The sequence below is a fragment of the Neophocaena asiaeorientalis genome, unplaced genomic scaffold (assembly GCF_003031525.2).
Source record: "Neophocaena asiaeorientalis asiaeorientalis breed wild unplaced genomic scaffold, Neophocaena_asiaeorientalis_V1.1 scaffold190, whole genome shotgun sequence".
Lineage (NCBI taxonomy): Eukaryota > Metazoa > Chordata > Mammalia > Artiodactyla > Phocoenidae > Neophocaena > Neophocaena asiaeorientalis.
In genome coordinates, this window is record NW_020175017.1 from 4,990,688 (window position 1) to 5,009,708 (window position 19,021).

Below are 19,021 nucleotides of genomic sequence, written 5' to 3' on the forward strand. Positions count from 1 at the left end.
CAAGGGGAACCAGCTTTCTTTCAGTAGATTTGTTCTGGGTCAAAGAGCTGGCTTAGGTCTGGAAATGGGGAAAGGGCTCGTGACTTTTCTAGGAGGCCTGATCTCAGCCTTCTCCTCATCCTTTCTTAATCTCTGTTGATTATATTATGCAATACGCTTGTTGGATATTTGACTATCTTGCCTTTAGGGATACATAAGAAGTGAGTATGAGCGATATCCATAGGTCCCTTTGAGTCAGGCTTTCTTGGCTACCATTCCAACTTGTTCCCCATTTTGAATAATTACTTCTTCCTTGTCAATGATGGTTAAATGCTACCTTTTGGCTTTTCCTACTTTGGATTCCCTACTGTTGCTGAGGCGCCCAGTTCTGCAACAGTTTCTCTGACGATTAGTACTGGTCTCCAGAGAACCACCACACTTGAACTTTGACTTTTCAGTGATGCTGGTGACCCCTCACCTGAGCGTTCCTTATTGCCTTGGCAAGGGGAATGTTCCCTGGCTGTTTTCAGAAATGTAGTCAACTGGTGGATTTTATGACCTTATATGATAGTTCTATTCTATCCACTACTCTGAACCTGTTAATTTCTTCCTCCACAGACTGTCACAGAAATTCTGGCATACGTTTAAAGTGGGCCATCACCTTTTTCAAGATTTTAAGAGCCATCCCACAAGTGTATATAAGCCAACTCAAGAATCCCTTCCCATGGTATTAAACTGAGAAACAGGAAGAGAGTTGCACTAGTAAAAAAAAATTCTCCCTCAACCAACTTTATATTCTTCATCCCCGGTAGATCTACTCCTGGTACCAATGGTCTTTGGTAAGGTTTCTAGAAGCTTGAGATTTTTGTGGAAGTTATTTATAGAGGGAGTATTCTCTAGAGAAACCTGTAAGGGAATGAAGGAAGCATAATAGAGCAGAAGTCAAGCAAACATATGTTGCAAGAGAAATCTAGCCTTGGCCTCTTCCCACGGGGAGCTCTGGAGTGTGAATGTTGCTGCAGAAGTTGTCCTTCCCAAAGGCAAGGGGGTCTTTTTTACACCCTTACATCAGGTAGCCATCCTGATCCACAGGGTAAGGTGTAACCTCTTAGTTGCAGCAGGTGGGCTCCTTAGTTGTGACATGTGAACTCTTAGTTGCGGCATGCATGTGGGATCTAGTTCCCTGACAAGGCCCAGGCCCCCTGCATTGGGAGCCCCGAGTCTTAACCACCACACCACCAGGGAAGTCCGCTTCATAGGCTTCTGATACCCACCTACTATAGTTGGCACATATGATGAACCAACTCTCCATTCCATCTTAAGGTGTTCATAGGCTGCACATGCATGGAGCTACAAAGGGGTTAAACCTTTGGTGCAGAGCTATTCAATTCTTCATGCACCAAGTTGGAGTAAGGCAGAATAATATATGGTTGATGCCTCTTTAACAAAGAGTTGAACTTTGTGTCAGTCAAAATCTATGAGGAGGGAATAATGGCACATGTGCCATAAATTTGCAATTCTGGAGTTAAAGTATAAGCTCTTAGAGGGTGAGATTGTGCTTTATACATCTTTGTACCCTCTGTAGCTAGCACAGGACCCTGAATAAAGCAGATGCATAATAAATATTTGTTGATTGATTGTTTTGGCTACCTAACAATTTATGCAAATGAAGGAGCTAGTGTCAGTGAAAATTGTTGAACACTTAACACTGTGTGTGTGTGTGTGTGTGTGTGTGTGTGTGTGTGTGTGTGTATGGACAGGTACATTCCAGGTTAGCTTATGCTATTAATGAATAGCTTGGGGCTGGGCTATTTGCCACAATCAAAATTAAAAACTTAGAACTCTTGACACCTCTCATCAATTTGATCTTTTGGCTTTCTTCTTTGAGAACATTCTTTGACATTACAGGGTGAAATCAGAGCTGGAGAATGTGCAGCTAAAGGTTAACTCTGTCCTCAAAATATCATCTTTGGGGCTTCCCTGGTGGTGCAGTGGTTGAGAGTCCCCGCCTGCAGGGGACACGGGTTCGTGCCCTGGTCTGGGAAGATCCCACATGCCACGGAGCGGCTGGGCCCGTGAGCCATGGCCGCTGAGCCTGCGTGTCTGGAACCTGTGCTCCACAATGGGAGAGGCCACAGCAGTGAGAGGCCCTGCAAAAAAAAAAAAAAAAATCATCTTTGTAGTAGTAAAATAAAGCACTGATACTGAGGTCCTTATGCTTTTGTCCTGGTCTTTCTATAAAATATAAGGCCCATGTATTTTCTTTAGAAATCCCTTTTTGTCGTTATTCAATCTTATCTCCTTGCATGAATTACTCATTAGAATTTAGCTTCTTCCAGAGCCCCAGTAACATATTTTGGTTCCTGGAATGTTATTAAGAGTGATATTTTGTGGTCAGCAATAATCACTATTACTGTCTATTAATAGGTCCTGCTTGAGTCAAGGGAATTTTTTGTTGTTGTTGTTATTGGTATTGGTATTGGAGTGGGAAGGTGAATACCTCCAGGATTTGCATGTTTAGTCCTTGACCAAATCAATGATATAAAATCGGATTTTAGTGGGTTCAAAGGAGAATGTAATCTCGGTTTATTTATTGGAGAGCAGGTGTCTAGGGCCAAAGGACATTGCTATAGGATTAAGAATGTTGTTTATGTTACAATGACATTTGCTATGTTTTTAATGCTTTCCCAAAATGATTTCTTCTCAAGCAAAAAATGCTGAGAAGAATTCAAAAGGCTTGAATACTAGAGTGCCTGAGGGAAAATCCAAAACAACACCACAATCTCTCCCTCTCTCTCTCTCTCTCTCTCTCTCTCTCACACACACACACACACACACACTGTGTGTGTGTGTGTGTGTGTGTGTGTGTGTGTATGGACAGGTACATTCCAGGTTAGCTTATGCTATTAATGAATAGCATGGGGCTGGGCTATTTGCCACAATCAAAATTAAAAACTTAGAACTCTTGACACCTCTCATCAATTTGATCTTTCCAATTTCCTCAAGCTAATGAGGGTGATGGTTTTATTTGACACTAAAATATTTAGGAAATGCCTTAATCTAACAATGTGACAAGATAAATTGGGTTTAAATAGAAAATGAACATGGTCCTTTAATAGAAGCAAATGTATTTCTAAGGCAAACACAGTTGGTCTTGTTCCCCTGTGTGTTTCTATATGAGTGCCCTGTAATAATTAATGTTTTAAGAGCATAAAATAAGGAAGAAAATTTGAGCTCTAAAGCCTTAAGGAATTTTATGTTTCTGTGAAGTATTTCGTTATGTTACTCATCACTTGATTTGAATGTGAACTAATTTCAGTTCTCTAAAGCAAGGTATTTGCTAGCCTCAGTAGGGTGGATTGAGCATATAAAAATTATTAAGAAAAGCCATAAGCAGTGCAATTTGCAACTGTGAAGATTTGTGCAATGCATCTATAATATACCCACATATTGCTATCATCTAATTATCTTTTGGTGGCTAAAACCCAATGTTTGTCCTTGGGAACAAACTTGTAGTATAACCTTTGTCTAGGTCTGTAGACCTAGACCTTGAGTGTTCAGACTTAGCTGACGGTTCATACTGAGTATGTCAGTTCATACTGAGCTGACAACAATTCAAGATACTTAGGTTTGGGAGATAAGAATGTCAATTCATTTCTTTAGTAGTCTTGAGACAAGAATATCTTCCCAAGGAGTGAGTTACTAATACTAAATAATGATGATTCCTGGCCTGTTCCTTAGTTTAGTCAGAAATCTAATACTTTAAACCACATCTAGCCTTTCGAGCACGTATAGTTAGAATGATGTTTGATAGCAGTTGAATGACTTCGGGAATAAAATAAATTGCTTGTATCAGCATTTTTTTTTTTTTTTTTTTTTTTTTTAGCGATGGCCTTTCCCGTTGTGGAGCACAGGCTCCGGACGCGCAGGCTCAGCGGCCATGGCTCACGGGCCCAGCCGCTCCACAGCATGTGGGATCTTCCCGGACCGGGGCACAAACCCGTGTCCCCTGCATCGGCAGGCGGATTCTCAACCACTGCACTGCCAGGGAAGCCCTGTATCAGCATTTTTAATCTTACTTTTGGAAATCATAATTTCCATTTAAAATTTGAAATAGCATTATCATTGCTTTATAAACATTCATTCATTCATTTTTCAAATGGTTATTCAGAGCCTACTTCATGCTGGTTATTATGAGGCATTAAAGGAAGAAGAATAAGTTGTATTACTTCCTTTACAAATCTTATTAACTGACAAATAAAGATACACATGTATATATATACAAACATATTCATACACAGAAAGCCAAAAGTAATAAGGTACAGTGTGCTATGGTTATGAAAATGAAGAATTGATTATTTATAGCTGTGACAGATTATTTATTAAAATGTTACCATGTGGGGCTTCCCTGGTGGCGCAGTGGTTGAGAGTCTGCCTGCCGATGCAGGGGACACGGGTTCGTGCCCCGGTCCGGGAAGATCCCACATGCTGTGGAGCGGCTGGGCCCGTGAGCCATGGCCGCTGGGCCGGGCGTCTGGAGCCTGTGCTCTGCAATGGGAGAGGCCACAACAGTGAGAGGCCCATGTACCCCACCGCCCAAAGAAAAAACTTACTGAAATATTAAATGTTTTAACAGCCACTTTATAGTGTATTTTTGGGATATCAGGTCAGAATCCTAGTCATAGTCTTCAGAGAGCCAGATGGCCAGGAGAAAGGAGCAGGGAATATCATCAAAGTTATTTACCTTTATATCAGCTACTAATATGGTGCCTTAAGACTGAGAGTATGGGTCTTAAAATTGGAGATAATACTTCAAAAAGCAACTTAGAAGATGGCTACTTAGTCTTGAAGGGTGAATGTTTCTAAGATAGCCTTCTGAGAATCTATTGCTAGTAACATGGGAGTTAAGGCATGTTTTGGGTTTGAGAGACCAGAGAAGGACCATGACTGTAATCAAACATCACAAACTAGAAGAGAAGAGAGGGGAAGAAAGAGGATGGAACACTTATCAGGCTGCCCATGGATCCCTGGGTAGGGGAAGGCCTGAGTGCTTACATAGCAGATACCCTCCTGCTCTGTCCTGTAATGTAGGTGCCTGGAATCTGGGGCCTAGAGCCTGGGGAATGACTGATATGATGACCTAAGTCGTAGTTTACTTAGAACAGTCTGTTTATGCCTGTTGCCCAGCATAATTATATATAGCTCTTTCACTGTCCAAAGTGAGTTTGAATGATAATATGGGCATCCTTCCAAGTGATACCACAGAAAAAGTTAAAGATGTGGCTGGAGTCTGGGTAGAAGGGCAGCCCCCATGATTTGCCAGAACTGAATCTTCATAGTGTTGCTTTTGTCTAATCCCATGGTAAAGTAAGACCATTAAGCCTTATCCGGACTGGAGGATATTCTGTGGTCAGTGTTGGGAAAGCAAGAGATACCCAAGGAGGGGCAAGAAAATTGTCCATTTCACAGACTCATCAACTGGTCCCCTGGAAAACCTGGGGAAGATATCAGCATTTTTCTGTGTGTTGGAACTACTGCTGTGAAAATCCTACTCACATCATAGATAGGGTTCCCATCTAATTGATAAGTGAAAATACAGCAGGATATTTATGTTTTCCTTTTACTTATTCCTCAGACCTTCCAGTGCCTAAATTAGGGGGCCAAAAGCAAAAGGTGATTGTAAAACATTGTGTCTTCCCAGCTTTGCTTTCTCAAAGCCTGGATTTACTGAGATCATGCCAAGGACATTTGAGGATCGTGAAAACAGAGGGGAGCAATTTAGCTGACACTAATAAAAAATCTGGGGGGTAAAGAGGGTTCAGAGAAAAGGGGACTCCCAAACTGTTTGGTGGAAGCACCCTAAGGATATTTATCTGATCAACATTATAGAAAACTCCTGCATTGTGTGCATAGGGAGGCTGGGTTTCTATGAATTTCTAGATTTCTGAGGCACAGAAGTTGAGCTGTGTAGGAACGATGTAGTCAAGGCATTTAAACAGAAGCCACTGAGGACTGAGGACCACAGGAGCCCCTTTCTACCTTGGTGTGCCCAGTTTCAATGAACAGGGATCCCTAGATGGAGGGCACAGCACGTGAAGTTGGCTTTTTAGGATCAATCATATTTAGATACATGGGGAGGAGGGAACGCAGGGCACAAAAACCCAAAGCAGGAAATCTCATGATGTGAAAGAAAAATGGTCAAATATTTAAATTGTTTCACAAGTCCCCCATGATTGACTTATTCTTCAGACTTAACTGCTGATACTCTGCTCAACCACACCCATCCCTCAGCTTGGAACATTCCTTTTGTCCATTCTAATTTCACCTGACTAACATCTATTGAATCTTACAGTCCAGATTATACATGATTTTCACAAAGTTTAACGTCCAGTGGCTTGGTAAAGCACTCCTGTTGTTATACACTGTCATTGCGCACTTGTACAATATATTTGTGTTGTGCTTACCACAATTGTATTTAAATTTTTGAGTAATTAATTTTCTTAATATCTGTCTCTTGCTAGATTCTAATTTCCACTGGCTCAGAAACTGTGTCATCGATGCATCCTCAGTACCTAGTACAGGGTCTGGCTCAAAGTACGTGTTCAATAACTATGTCTTGGATGAATGAATTAATTAGGCTGAAACATGAGGTATGCTATAGGAGGTTCTGGGAGATTAGACTCGAGAGATAGGCTGGAATAAAATTTTGGAGTGTTCTGAATACAAGCCAGTGGAGTTTGGCCTTTTTCTAGGCCCTGAAGAACCTTTGAAAGTTTTCAGAGTACAGAGTGTCCTACCCACATTCAAACAGTTGGTTGGAAAGTTGCTCTTGGTAAACAGTTTCGAATTGTGCACAGAATACCCATGAGCTGTTGATAGTCATATGTTGATAAGGCAGGAAAACGGAGTGGAGGAAGAAAGGGAGGCATTGACTTTTACAGAATCATGTTTCTTTACCTCAAGCAACAGGTCCAGACCACCAGCAAAGGAAAAGGAAAAAAATGTCCCTAGAGAGTCTCTGTGAAAGAACTATTTTCCCTGAAGTTAGCTCAGTCTAAAACTGACAAATTTTGGCAAAATAGAAGTGACTTAGCAGTTGATTTCCTATAGTAGTGGTTCGGCTTTCAGTAGAGTGTATGGAATAGAAGGTGACTCTGATCTTTCCAAGCAGGTAGCAATGCTGCATCCTCAGTGCTACACAGCCTAGTCTCAGTTCTTTTGACCTTATCTGCTGGTGGCCGTCAGCAAGCTAATATCTTTGTTAACAAGGTCCTAACAGTACTCACCACGCATGAACTACTAGGATCTAATTATTGCAAGTATCCCATCCAGTGACTTTTTTGACAGTACTTAGTTGGTTCTGTAGACCCAGATTAAAGCAGGATAAGGGCCTGATTTTTCTAGTTCCAATAAAAGTCCAACTCTGAGTGTCATATCCTTTTACTGTCATGGTGTAAATGACCTCACTTCTTAGGGTTCAAAGAAATTGACAGAGAAATGTGGAGAGCAAAAGAAGGTGAGTTAGGCCCATTTGTCCACAGCTACACATGCCTCAGCCACCCTCACGTCTTCTTGGAAACTGTCTCCAGGCCTTTAAAAGTCGCATAGAATAAAAAACAAAAACAAGAAGGAGTGGTAATAATTTAAATATGAAAAATAATAATAGCTATTACTAAGTGCTTATGCTGCAGCAGATGCTTTAAATACCTTTTATAGATTTCTTATTTGATACTTACAATAATCCTTTGAGGTGGGTGCTGTCTCCATTTCATACATGAGGAAACTACAGCTCAGAGAAATGATTAGGCCTTGCTTGGAGCCAGACCTGGGCCTCTTTAGTTCATAACTCTGTGGATGGGCAGGAAAAAGAAAGGGTGGAGTGTGTGGCCCTTGATCCTCAATCATCTTTAGGGAAGATTGAGGCTATGATTAAGAGAATAACTTTCTTTTGAGGTCACCAAATATAAATTAAACACTGAAAAGGAAAACTCAGCAAGAGTTACGAATCTATTATCAAGTGATACTGAGTATGGGATATGCTGTGGGCTGTAGTGTTTGGATGGGTTGACAAGAGGGCACAAGGTGTCTGCTTCCCATGGGGGTGAGTTGGGATCAGAGAGAAGAGGAGGAATACATGAGAGAATAAATGTGTCCAGCTGAGATGGAAGGAACAGGCGTTGGGGGCGGGGGGCTGCAGTTGCTAAATAGGGGAGTTGGGTGTTAGGTCATGGGACTTGGAATGTGAAGCTAAGGAATTTGGGATATATAAAGTAGATAACCAGAGTTATTAAGATAATTTAAGCAAGGAAGTAACTGGTGAAAAAAATGTGTTTGGAAAAATAATTGGCAGCACAGGTTAAAGTGGGCAGAGGGACTTTAGGAAACAAGCGAGGTAGCTACTACAACCAACCATGAACAAAAGGGAGAAGATTGGAAAAAGATGCACACAGAGGAAATGAAAAGGAAGGGATAGGTAGAGAGATGTTATGAATCTTTATTTAGCTTGAGAATTCTACCAGTACTATATAATTACTACCTTAAATTAAGAATACTAGGGAACTAAGTAATTTATGGCACAAACAGCACCTTTGAATTACTAGTAAACTTTTCAACTTGTTACTTTCTTTAACATAAATCATTATTTAATTTTTATAGCTACAGTGTACTAAAAAGTTTCTAGGTACTCTACAAATCATACAATTCCATGTGATTGCTACTTGGATGGATTGCAAATTGGCCAAGCTTTTTGTTCTGTGTTTTGGGTTCTCTACTCTCAATCAATAAACCTTTGAGAGAGGGAAATTTATCTGGAGGACTCATGTCTTCCACAATATAGAGGCTTATTATGATGTTAAAAAGAATCAAAGTCTAAGTGATCATCTAAAAATAAAACAATTTCATTTTCTGCTTAAATGATGATTTGTTGAGAATTATGCTGCTGTTACTTGAAGCTGGCACAAGCAGCTGTATCACCATTTGCATCGTTTCTTGTGCAAAACGCTAGGGATCAAATTCTGGTTTAAATCTCAGCCTAGAGAAACACGTTTAGTTTATTAAACGTAAACAGAGGCCGAGTTATAGGGAAGCTGAAAGGAAAACAATAAGCTCAACTGGAACACATGCTGACTCCAGGAAGGATGAAAGGCTGCCTATGTTTCAGCAAATCTGGTCAGGGATGGCTTGGGAAGGGACAGTGTCTGGGTCACTTCAGAGTTCGCTTTTTCTGTTTATTTTTTAAGCAGTGCAAGTGCCGCTTCCTGTTTCGTACACTTCCTTGAAGTCCCTTTGAACTTTCACATGGCTTATATTCACTTACAAGGGTTCATTTACTCAACAAGAATTTTTGAGGCCACTGTTTGTAGAACCCTCTTAGGTGTAGGCATTGGAAGGGTTATGTGAGGAGTAGAAGAAACAGTTCCTGTGTATGGAAAACTCTCAGAAAGCAGGTTTCAAAAAAAACTTTAAAAGAGAGAATCAAAAATAACATGGACCATGACATGAAGGCAAATAAGGATAAAAGAAACCAAAGGGATACAGAGTACTTGATGAGGAGTCTGGGAACCTAGATCCTAGTTTCAGCTGTGAACTGGGATCCGCTGCCTACACTAGCTGGGCCTTAAAATTATCATCTAAACACTAGAGAATCTTAAAACTCCCATGGTTATGTAAAATTTGCAATTTGGGTTAATGGTCAGTGTAGAAATTGTTTTAACAAAATTTTTTTCTGAAGTTGGTGAAAATTCATGAGTTAGCATCATTTAGAGAAACTTTGAAGATTTTATACTGTTCATCTAAAGAACCAAGTTTAGTTATTTTTTTTTCCTGTTGCAACTGAAGTTCAGTAAATGAATGATATTGTTATATATATTATATATATATGCTATAAACCCCACAGGACAGTATTATAACTTTGTTTTAAATAGTCCTATATATTTTAAATAAGCTATAAAAATACTCTATTATATTTACCCAAGTATTTATAATTTACAGTGTTCTTTATTCATTTCTAAAGATTCAGTCTTCCTTTTGGTATCATTTCCCTTCAGCTTGATGAATTTCCATTAGCATTTTCTTTAGTGTAGTTCTGGTGGCAATGAATTGCTGTTTTTCATTCACCTAAAAGGTTATTTCATCTTCATTTTCACTTGATAATTCTTTTGGATATAGAATTTCAGGTTGACAGTTCTCTTTCTTCTATCAGTCATCTTGAATATTTGATATCTATAGGACTCTAATCCCAATCAAAATCCCAGCAAGTCATTTTGTGGATATCAACAATCTGATACTAAAGTTTATATGGAAAGGCAAAAGAACCAGAATACCCAGCACATATTGAAGGGGAAGAGCAAAGTCAGAGAACTGACCATGCCTGTCTTCACGACATACTATAAAGCTACAGTAATCAATATAGGGTGGTACTGGTGAAAGAATAGACAAGTATATCAATGGAACAGAACAGAAAACACAGAAATAGACCCTGACATATAGAATCAACTGATCTCTGACAAAGAGGCAAAGACAGTTCAATGGAGAAAGGGTAGTCGTCTCAACAAATGGTGCTAGAACAACTGGACGTACACATGCAAAAAAATGAATCTAGATACAGAACTTACCTTTTCCACAGGAATTAACTCAAAATGGATAGTAGACTTAAATGCAAAATGCAAGATTATAAAACTCCTAGAAGATAACATAGGAGAAACTCTAGGTGTCCTTAGGTCTGGCAGTGACCTATCTGATAATAGCAAAAGCATGATCCCTGAAAGAAAGAGTTGATAAGCTGGACATCATTAAAATAGGAAAATGTTTTGTCTGCAAAGACACTGTTAAGAGAATGAAAAGACAAACCAGAGACTGGAAGAAAATCTTTGCATCTTTGCAAAACATATATCTGATAAAGGACTGGTATCCAGAATACCCAAAGAGCTCTTAAAACTCAACACAAACAACCCACTTTAAAATGGGCAAAAGATCTGAGCAGACATCTTACAAAAGAAGATATACATTTGACAAATATGCATATGAAGAGATGCTCAGCATCATATGTTATTCGTTTCTGGTGGGAATGCAAATGGTACAGCCACTTTGGAAGACAGTTTGGTAGATTCTTGTAATACTAAACATACTCATAAGATGATCCAGCAGTTGTGCTCCTTAGCATTTACCCAAATGAGTTGAAAACTTACTTTCACACAAAAACCTGGATGTTTATAGCAACTTTACTCATAATTATCAAAACTTGGAAGCAACCAAGATGTCCTTCAATAGGTGAATAGGTAAACTGGTACATCAATCAAATGGAATATTAGTAAGCAATAAAAAGTGAGCTATTAAGCCATGAAACACATGGAAGAAACTTTAATGCATATTGCTAAGTAAAAGAAGCCAGTCTGAAAAGGTTACATACTGTATGATGTTCTGGAAAAGGCAAAAACAATAGAGACAGTAAAAAAGATCAGTGGTTGCAAACAGTTTAGAATGAGAGAGGGAGGGATGAATAGGTAGAGCACAGGAGAATTTTAGGGTATTAAAACTATTCTGTATGATACAGTAATGGTAGATACATGTCACTATACATTTATCAAAACCCATAGACTATAAAACACAAAGAATGAACCATAATGTAAGCTATGGACTTAAGTTAATAATGATGTCTCTATATTAGCTCATCAATTGCAACAAAAATGCTACATCAATGCAAGATGTTAATAATAGGGAAAACTGGAGGTGGGGGGTTTATAGAAACTCTGTACTTTCCACTCAGCTTTCTCTAAACCTAAAACTGCTCTAAAAAAAAAACCTAATACTGCTCTGAAAAATAAAGTCTAATGATAATAATAATAAAAAAAGAAATTGAAATATACCTAATAGGAATTACCAAGACAAAAAGAGAAAGAATATAAATCACAATATGAGGGGACCTTCAAGATGGTGGAGGAGTAAGACGTGGAGTTCAACTTCCTCACCAAAAATACATCAAAAATACATCTACACGTGGAACAAATCCTACAGAACACCTACTGCACACTGGCAGAAGAACTCAGACTTCCCAAAAGGCAAGAAAATCCCCACGTACCTGGGTAGGGCAAAAGAAAAAAGAAAAAACAGAGACAAAAGAATAGGGATGGGACCTGCACCTCTGGGAGGGAGCTGTGAAGGAGGAAAAGTTTCCACACACTAGGAAGCCCCTTCACTGGCAGAGATGGGGGTTGGGGGGTGGGGGAAGCTTCAGAGACATGGAGGAGAGCGCAGCAACAGGGGTGCAGAGGGCAAAGTGGAGAGATTCCCACACAGAGTATCGGTGCCGACCGGCATCCACCAGCCTGAGAGGCTTGTCTGCTCACCCACCAGGGTGGGTGGGGGCTGGGAGCTGAGGCTCAGCCTTCAGAGGTCAGAACCCAGGGAGAGGACTGGGGTTGGCTGCGTGAACACAGCCTGAAGGAGGCGAGTGCACCACAGCTAGCTGGGAGGGAGTCTGGGAAAAAGTCTGGACCTGCCTAACAGGCAAGAGACCATTGTTTTGGGGTGCGTGAGGAGAGGGAATTCCTTCCCTGACTGCCCACAGAAGGCAGAGCACCACCTAAACGAACTCCAGAGATGGGCATGAGCTGCAGCTATCAGCTTGGACACCAGAGACAGGCATGAAACCCTACCACCGCTGCTGCAGCCACCAAGAATCCTGTGTGCAAGCAGAGGTCACTATCCACATGTGGCCCCCACCCCGCTGCAAGCCTGTGCAGCCCGCCACTGCCAGGGTCCTGTGATCCAGGGACAACTTCCCTGGGAGAACACACGGCATGCCTCAGGCTGTTGCAAAGTCATGTTGGTCACTGCTGTTGCAGGCTTGCCCCGCATTCCAATTATAACTAGCATACCCCCTCCCTCCCCCTGGCATGAGTGAGCCAGAGCCCCCTAAACAGCCGCTGCTTTAACGATATCCTGTCTGAGCAGGAACAGATGCCTGAGGGCAACCTACATGCAGAGGTGGTGCCAAAGGCAAAGCTGAACCCCAAGAGCTGTATGAACAAAGAAGAGAAAGGGAATTTTCCCCGTGCAGCCTCAGGAGCAGTGGACTGAATCCCAACAGTCAACTTGAGGTACCATGCATCTGTGAAATACCTGATTAAACAACAAGTCAACCCAAAATTGAGGAGGTGGACTTTGGGAGCAACTGTAGACTTGGGACTGACTGGTCTGCGACTGACTGGTTTCTGATTTTTATATTTATCTTAGTATAGTTTTTAGTGCTTGTTATCACTGGTGGTTTGTTTATTGGTTTGGTTGATCTCTCCCTTTTTTATTATTACTTTTTTATTTTAATTATTTTATTTTATTGTTATTATTATTTTCTTTCTCTTTTTCTCCCTTTTCTTCTGAGCCATGCGGCTGACAGGGTCTTGCTGCTCCAGCCTTGTGTCAGGCATGAGCCTCTGAGGTGGGAGAGCCGAGTTCAGGATATTGGACCACCAGAGACCTCTCAGCCCCATGTAGTATCAATTGGCGAGACTTCCCCTAGATATCTCTGTCTCAATGCTAAGACCCAGCTCCACCCAAAGCCAGCAAGCTCCAGTGTTGGACGCCCCATGCCAAACAACTAGCAAGACAGGAACACAACACCACCCATTAGCAGAGAGGCTGCCTAAAATCATAATAAGTTCACAGACACCCCAAACACACCACAGGATGAGATCCTGCACAACAGAAAGACATGATCCAGCTCCATCCACAAAAACACAGGCCCCAGTGCCCTCCACCAAGAAACCTAAAAACCCACTAAACCAACCTTACCCACTGAGGGCAGACATCAAAAGCAATGGAAACTACGAACCTGCAGCCTGCGAAAAGGAGACCCCAAACACAGTAAGTTAAGCAAAATGAGAAGATGGAGAAATACGCAGCAGATGAAGGAAAAAGGTAAAAGCCCACCAGACCGAACAAATGAAGAGGAAATAGGCAGTCTACCTAAAAAAGAATTCAGAGCAATGATAGTAAAGATGATCCAAAATCTTGGAAAAAGAATGGGGAAAATACAAGAAATAAAAAGGACCTAGAAGAACTAAAGAGCAAACAAACAATCATGAACAACACAATAAGTGAAATTAAAAATTCTCTAGAAGGAATCAATAGCAGAATAACTGAAGAAGAATGGATATGTGACCTGGAAGATAAGATAGTGGAAATAACTACCACAGAGGAGAATAAAGATAAAAGAATGAAAAGAATTGAGGACAGTCTCAGAGACGTCTGGGACAATATTAGATGCACCAACATTTGAATTATAGGGGTCCCAGTAGAAGAGAAAAAGAAAGGGTCTGAGAAAATATTTGAAGAGATTATAGTTGAAATCTTCCCTAACATGGGAAAGGAAAGAATCAAGTCCAGGATGTGCAGAGAGTCCCATAAAGGATAAATCCAAGGAGAAACACGTCAAGACTCATATTAGTCAAGCTATCAAAAATTAAATACAAAGAAAAAATATTAAATGCAGCAAGGGAAAAGCAAAAAATAACATACAACAGAATCCCCATAAGAATAACAGCTGACCTTTCAGCAGAAACTCTGCAAGCCAGAAGGAGTGGCGGGACATATTTAAAGTGATGAAAGGGAAAAACCTACAACCAAGATTACTCTACCAGCAAGGATCTCATTCAGATTTGATGGAGAAATTAAAACTTTTACAGATAAGCAAAAGCTAAGAGAATTCAGCACTACCAAACCAGCTCTACAACAAACGCTGAAGGACCTCTCTAGGCAGGAAACACAAGAGAAGGAGAAGACCTACAAAAACAAAAACAAAACAAGAAAATAGTAAAAGGAACATAACATATTGATAATTACCTTAAATGAAAGTGGATTAAATGCTCCAACCAAAAGACATACACTGGCTGAATGGACAAAAAAATCAAGACTCATATACATGCTGCGTACAGGAGACCCACTTCAGACGTACGGACACATACAGACTGAAAGTGAGGGGATGGAAAAAGATATTCCATGCAAATGGGAATCAAGAGAAAGCTGGAGTAGCAATTCTCATATCAGACAAAATAGACTTTAAATAAAGACTATTACAAGAGACAAAGAAGGACACTACATAATGATCAAGGGATCAATCCAACAAAAAGGTATAACAATTGTAAATATTTATGAACCCAACGTAGAAGCACCTCAATACATAAGTCAAATGATAACAGCAATAAAAGGGGAAAGCAACAGTAATACAATCATACTAGCGGACTCTAACACCCTACTTTTACCAATGGACAGAGCATCCAAAATGAAAATAAATAATGATACAAAAGCTTTAAATGACACATTAAACAAGATGGACTTAATTGATATATATAGGACATTCCATCCAAAAACAACAGAATACACTTTCTTCTCAAGTGCTCATGAAACATTCTCGTGGATAGATCAAACCTTGGGTCACAAATCAAGGCTGGTAAATTTAAGAAAATTGAAATTGTATCAAGTATCTTTTCCGACCACAACTCTATGAGACTAGACATCAATTACAGGAAAAAAAACTGTAAAAAATACAAACACTTGGAGGCTAAACAATATGCTAGTAAATAACCAAGAGATCACACAGGAAATCAGAAAATACCTAGAAAACATGACGGTGAAAACATGATGACCCAAAACCTATGGGATGCAGCAAAAGCAGTTCTAAGCGGGAAGTTTATAGCAGTACAATCCTACCTCAAGAAACAAGAAAAATCTCAAAGAAACAACCTAACCTTACACCTAAAGCAATTAAAGAAAGAAGAAGAAAAACTCCCAAGTTCGCAGAAGGAAAGAAATCAGAAAGATCAGATCAGAAATAAATGAAACAGAAATGAAGGAAATAGTAGCAAAGATCAATAAAACTAAAAGCTGATTCTTTGAGAAGATAAACAAAACTGATAAACCATTAGCCAGACTCATGAAGAAAAAAGGGAGAAGACTCAAATCAACAGAATTAGAAATGAAAAAGGAGAAATAACAGCTGACACTGCAGAAATACAAAGGATCATGAGAGATTACTACAAGCAACTCTGTGCCAATAAAATGGACAACCTGGAAGAAATGGACACATTCTTAGAAAAGCACAACCTTCTGAGACTGAACCAGCAAGAAATAGAAAATATAAGCAGACCAATCACAAGCACTGAAATTGTGACTGTGATTAAAAATCTTCCAACAAACAAAAGCCCAGGACCTGATGGCTTCACAGGCAAAGTCTATCAAATATTTAGAGAAGAGCTAACACCTATCCTTCTCACACTCTTCAAAAATATAGCAGAGGGAGAGGAACACTGCCAAAACTCATTCTACAAGGCTACCATCACCCTGATACCAAAACCAGACAAAACTGTCACAAGAAAAGAAAACTAAAGACCAATATCACTGATGAAATGGATGCAAAAATCCTCAACACAGTACTAGCAAAGAAAATCCAACAGCACATTAGAAGGATCATACACCATGATCAAGTGAGGTTTATCCCAGGAATGCAAGGACTCTTCAAAATATGCAAATCAATTAGTGTGTGATACACCATATTAACAAACAAAGATAAAAACCATATGATCATCTCAATAGATGCAGAAAAAGCTTTCAGCAAAATTCAACACCCATTTATTAAAAACCCTCCAGAAAGTAGACATAAAGGGAAATTACCTCCACATAATAAAGGTCATATATGACAACCCCACAGCCAACATTGTTCTCAGTGGTGAAAAACTGAAACCATTTCCTCTAAAACCAGGAACAAGACAAGGTTGCCCCACTCACCACTATTATTCAATGTAGTTTTGGACATTCTGGCCACAGGAATCAGAGAAGAAAAAGAAATAAAAGGAATTCAAATCAGAAAAGAAGTAAAGCTGTCACTGTTTGCAGATGACATGATACTATACCTAGAGAATCCTAAGGATGCTACCAGGAAACTACAAAAGCTAATCAATGATTTGATAAAGTAGCAAGATACAGAATTAATGCACAGAAGTCTTTTGCATTCCAATACACTAATGATGAAAAATCTGAAAGCGAAATTAAGGAAACACTCCCATTTACCACTGCAACAAAAAGAATAAGCTTGTACTTTGTGGCTGTGAGGATCTTTTCCTCCACACTATTCACGGTGAAGAGTCTCAGCACGCGGACGTTGTTCTGCTGGCCGATGTGGTGGACGCGGTCTTGTGCTTGCAGGTCCTAATGAGGATTCCAGTCGCTGTCAAAATTGACCATGGTATCAGCTGCCTGGAGATTTAAGCCCAGGCCTCCAGCTCTTGTGCACAGCAAGAAAATGAAATACTGGGACAAAGGTTCATTGAATTTCTTCAGCAAAGCAGCATGATCTTCAGAATTGGTGGTGCCATCAAGGCACAGGTAAAGGAAGTTCCGAAAAGCAAAGTAATCCTCCATGATGGTCATGAGAGACGTCATCTGGCAGAAAAGCAGGACGCGGTGATTAGTCGTTCTCAGTGTTGGTAGGATACGATCAAGTTGGTCGCACTTTCCTGAGGCCTGATGCAGCTCAGACCCATTGATGACCCCATTTGAAAAACCCAGGTGTTCAGCAAAGGATTCCTCAATGTGCTGAAACATAGATGGATGATTGCAGATTTTTCTCAACTGCATGATAGCGTTCATAAATGTCTTAGCACCTCCTTTCCCCTTTTATCTTTCTCCGAACCATCTGTGAGAAGGATCTCTTTGACTTGCATATGGCGATACAGAATCTTCTGCAGAGCTGACAAGTCACACTTGATCACATATTCAACGTTTTCTGGAAGCTGGGATTCAACTTCTTTCTTCAGTCTCCTCAGTAAAAATGGTCTCAACACCGTATGCAGATGCCTGATGATCAGTATAGTTTCTTCTTCATTTAAGTCCACTCTCTCTCCAGTCATGGCAAATGGAGCATTAAACCACTGCTCAAACGCACTGCAGCTCTTGAAAATTGTAGGAAGGAGGAAGTTGAGGAGGGCCCAGAGTTCCGGGAACATATTCTGCAGGGGGATCCCAGTCAAGAGGATCCTTCTGGGGGCCACATAGTGAGTGTTCAGGACCTGAGTCAGCTTGCAGTGGTGATTCTTCATTTGGTGGCCTTCGTCCACTATCATGTATTTCCACCGAGTCTTTGCAAGAATGTGCTTGTCTTTAAAATGTACTCATAAGTAGTCAGGAGGGCATTGAATTTGCCACTCCGTAACTGGGGACAAGGGAGCGACGCGTGGCGAGGGTGCCCTTGTAAGAAATTTTCACCACAGAAGGAGCCCATTTGTCAAATTCATACGTCCAGTTAGAGTCGAAAGGGGGACAATGATGAGATAGGGGCCATTGAGTCTTTTGTGATCCATCAGATAAGTGATGAGTGCAATGGTCTGTATTGTCTTTCCCAGCCCCATTTCATCAGCAAAGATTCTGTTCAAATTGTTATTATACAGAGAAACCATCCATTCCAGGCCCTGATAATGCTTCAGGGTCCCATTGAAGAGGAGGGCCGACTGTTTCTCCACCCTTTCAGAGATGGCATGGGCCACTGTGAAGTAGGACTGGGAGCCCCTGGCACTGTATTGCATGCTGTACTCATCGTCCACGTAGCAGACATTAGTATTAAAGAAAAAAGAACTAGACAGGTAGCCCTCATGAACATATATACAGATGAATTCCTAAAAATTGAATCCAGTTGTATATTAAAAGGGTAATACAACAAGATCAAGTGAGGTTTATTCAAGGAATGCAAGGTTGATTTAACATTCAAAAATAAATGTTAATATAAAAAGGGGGAAATTCGTATGATACTTCAATAAATGAAGAGTGAACACTATACAAAATTTAACCCTTACTCATGATTTTAAAATAACTTTAAAACTGGAACAGTAGGGAATTACTTCAGTCTTAAAAAAAGACATCTATGGAAAATTTTTGGCTAATATTATATTTAATCATTAAATATTAAATGCTTTTCCCTTAAAATCAGGAACAATATGAATATGTCTACTCTTACTACTTGTTTCAACATTGTATTGGAGGTTCTAGCCGTTACAAT

The 19,021-nt window shown here is 40.1% G+C and overlaps 1 pseudogene; it reads right to left on the reverse strand.

The window, feature by feature from the left end:
* Positions 1-759: 759 nt before the first annotated feature.
* LOC112411155 (probable global transcription activator SNF2L2 pseudogene) lies at positions 760-18,563 on the reverse strand (annotated as a pseudogene).
* Positions 18,564-19,021: the final 458 nt, after the last annotated feature.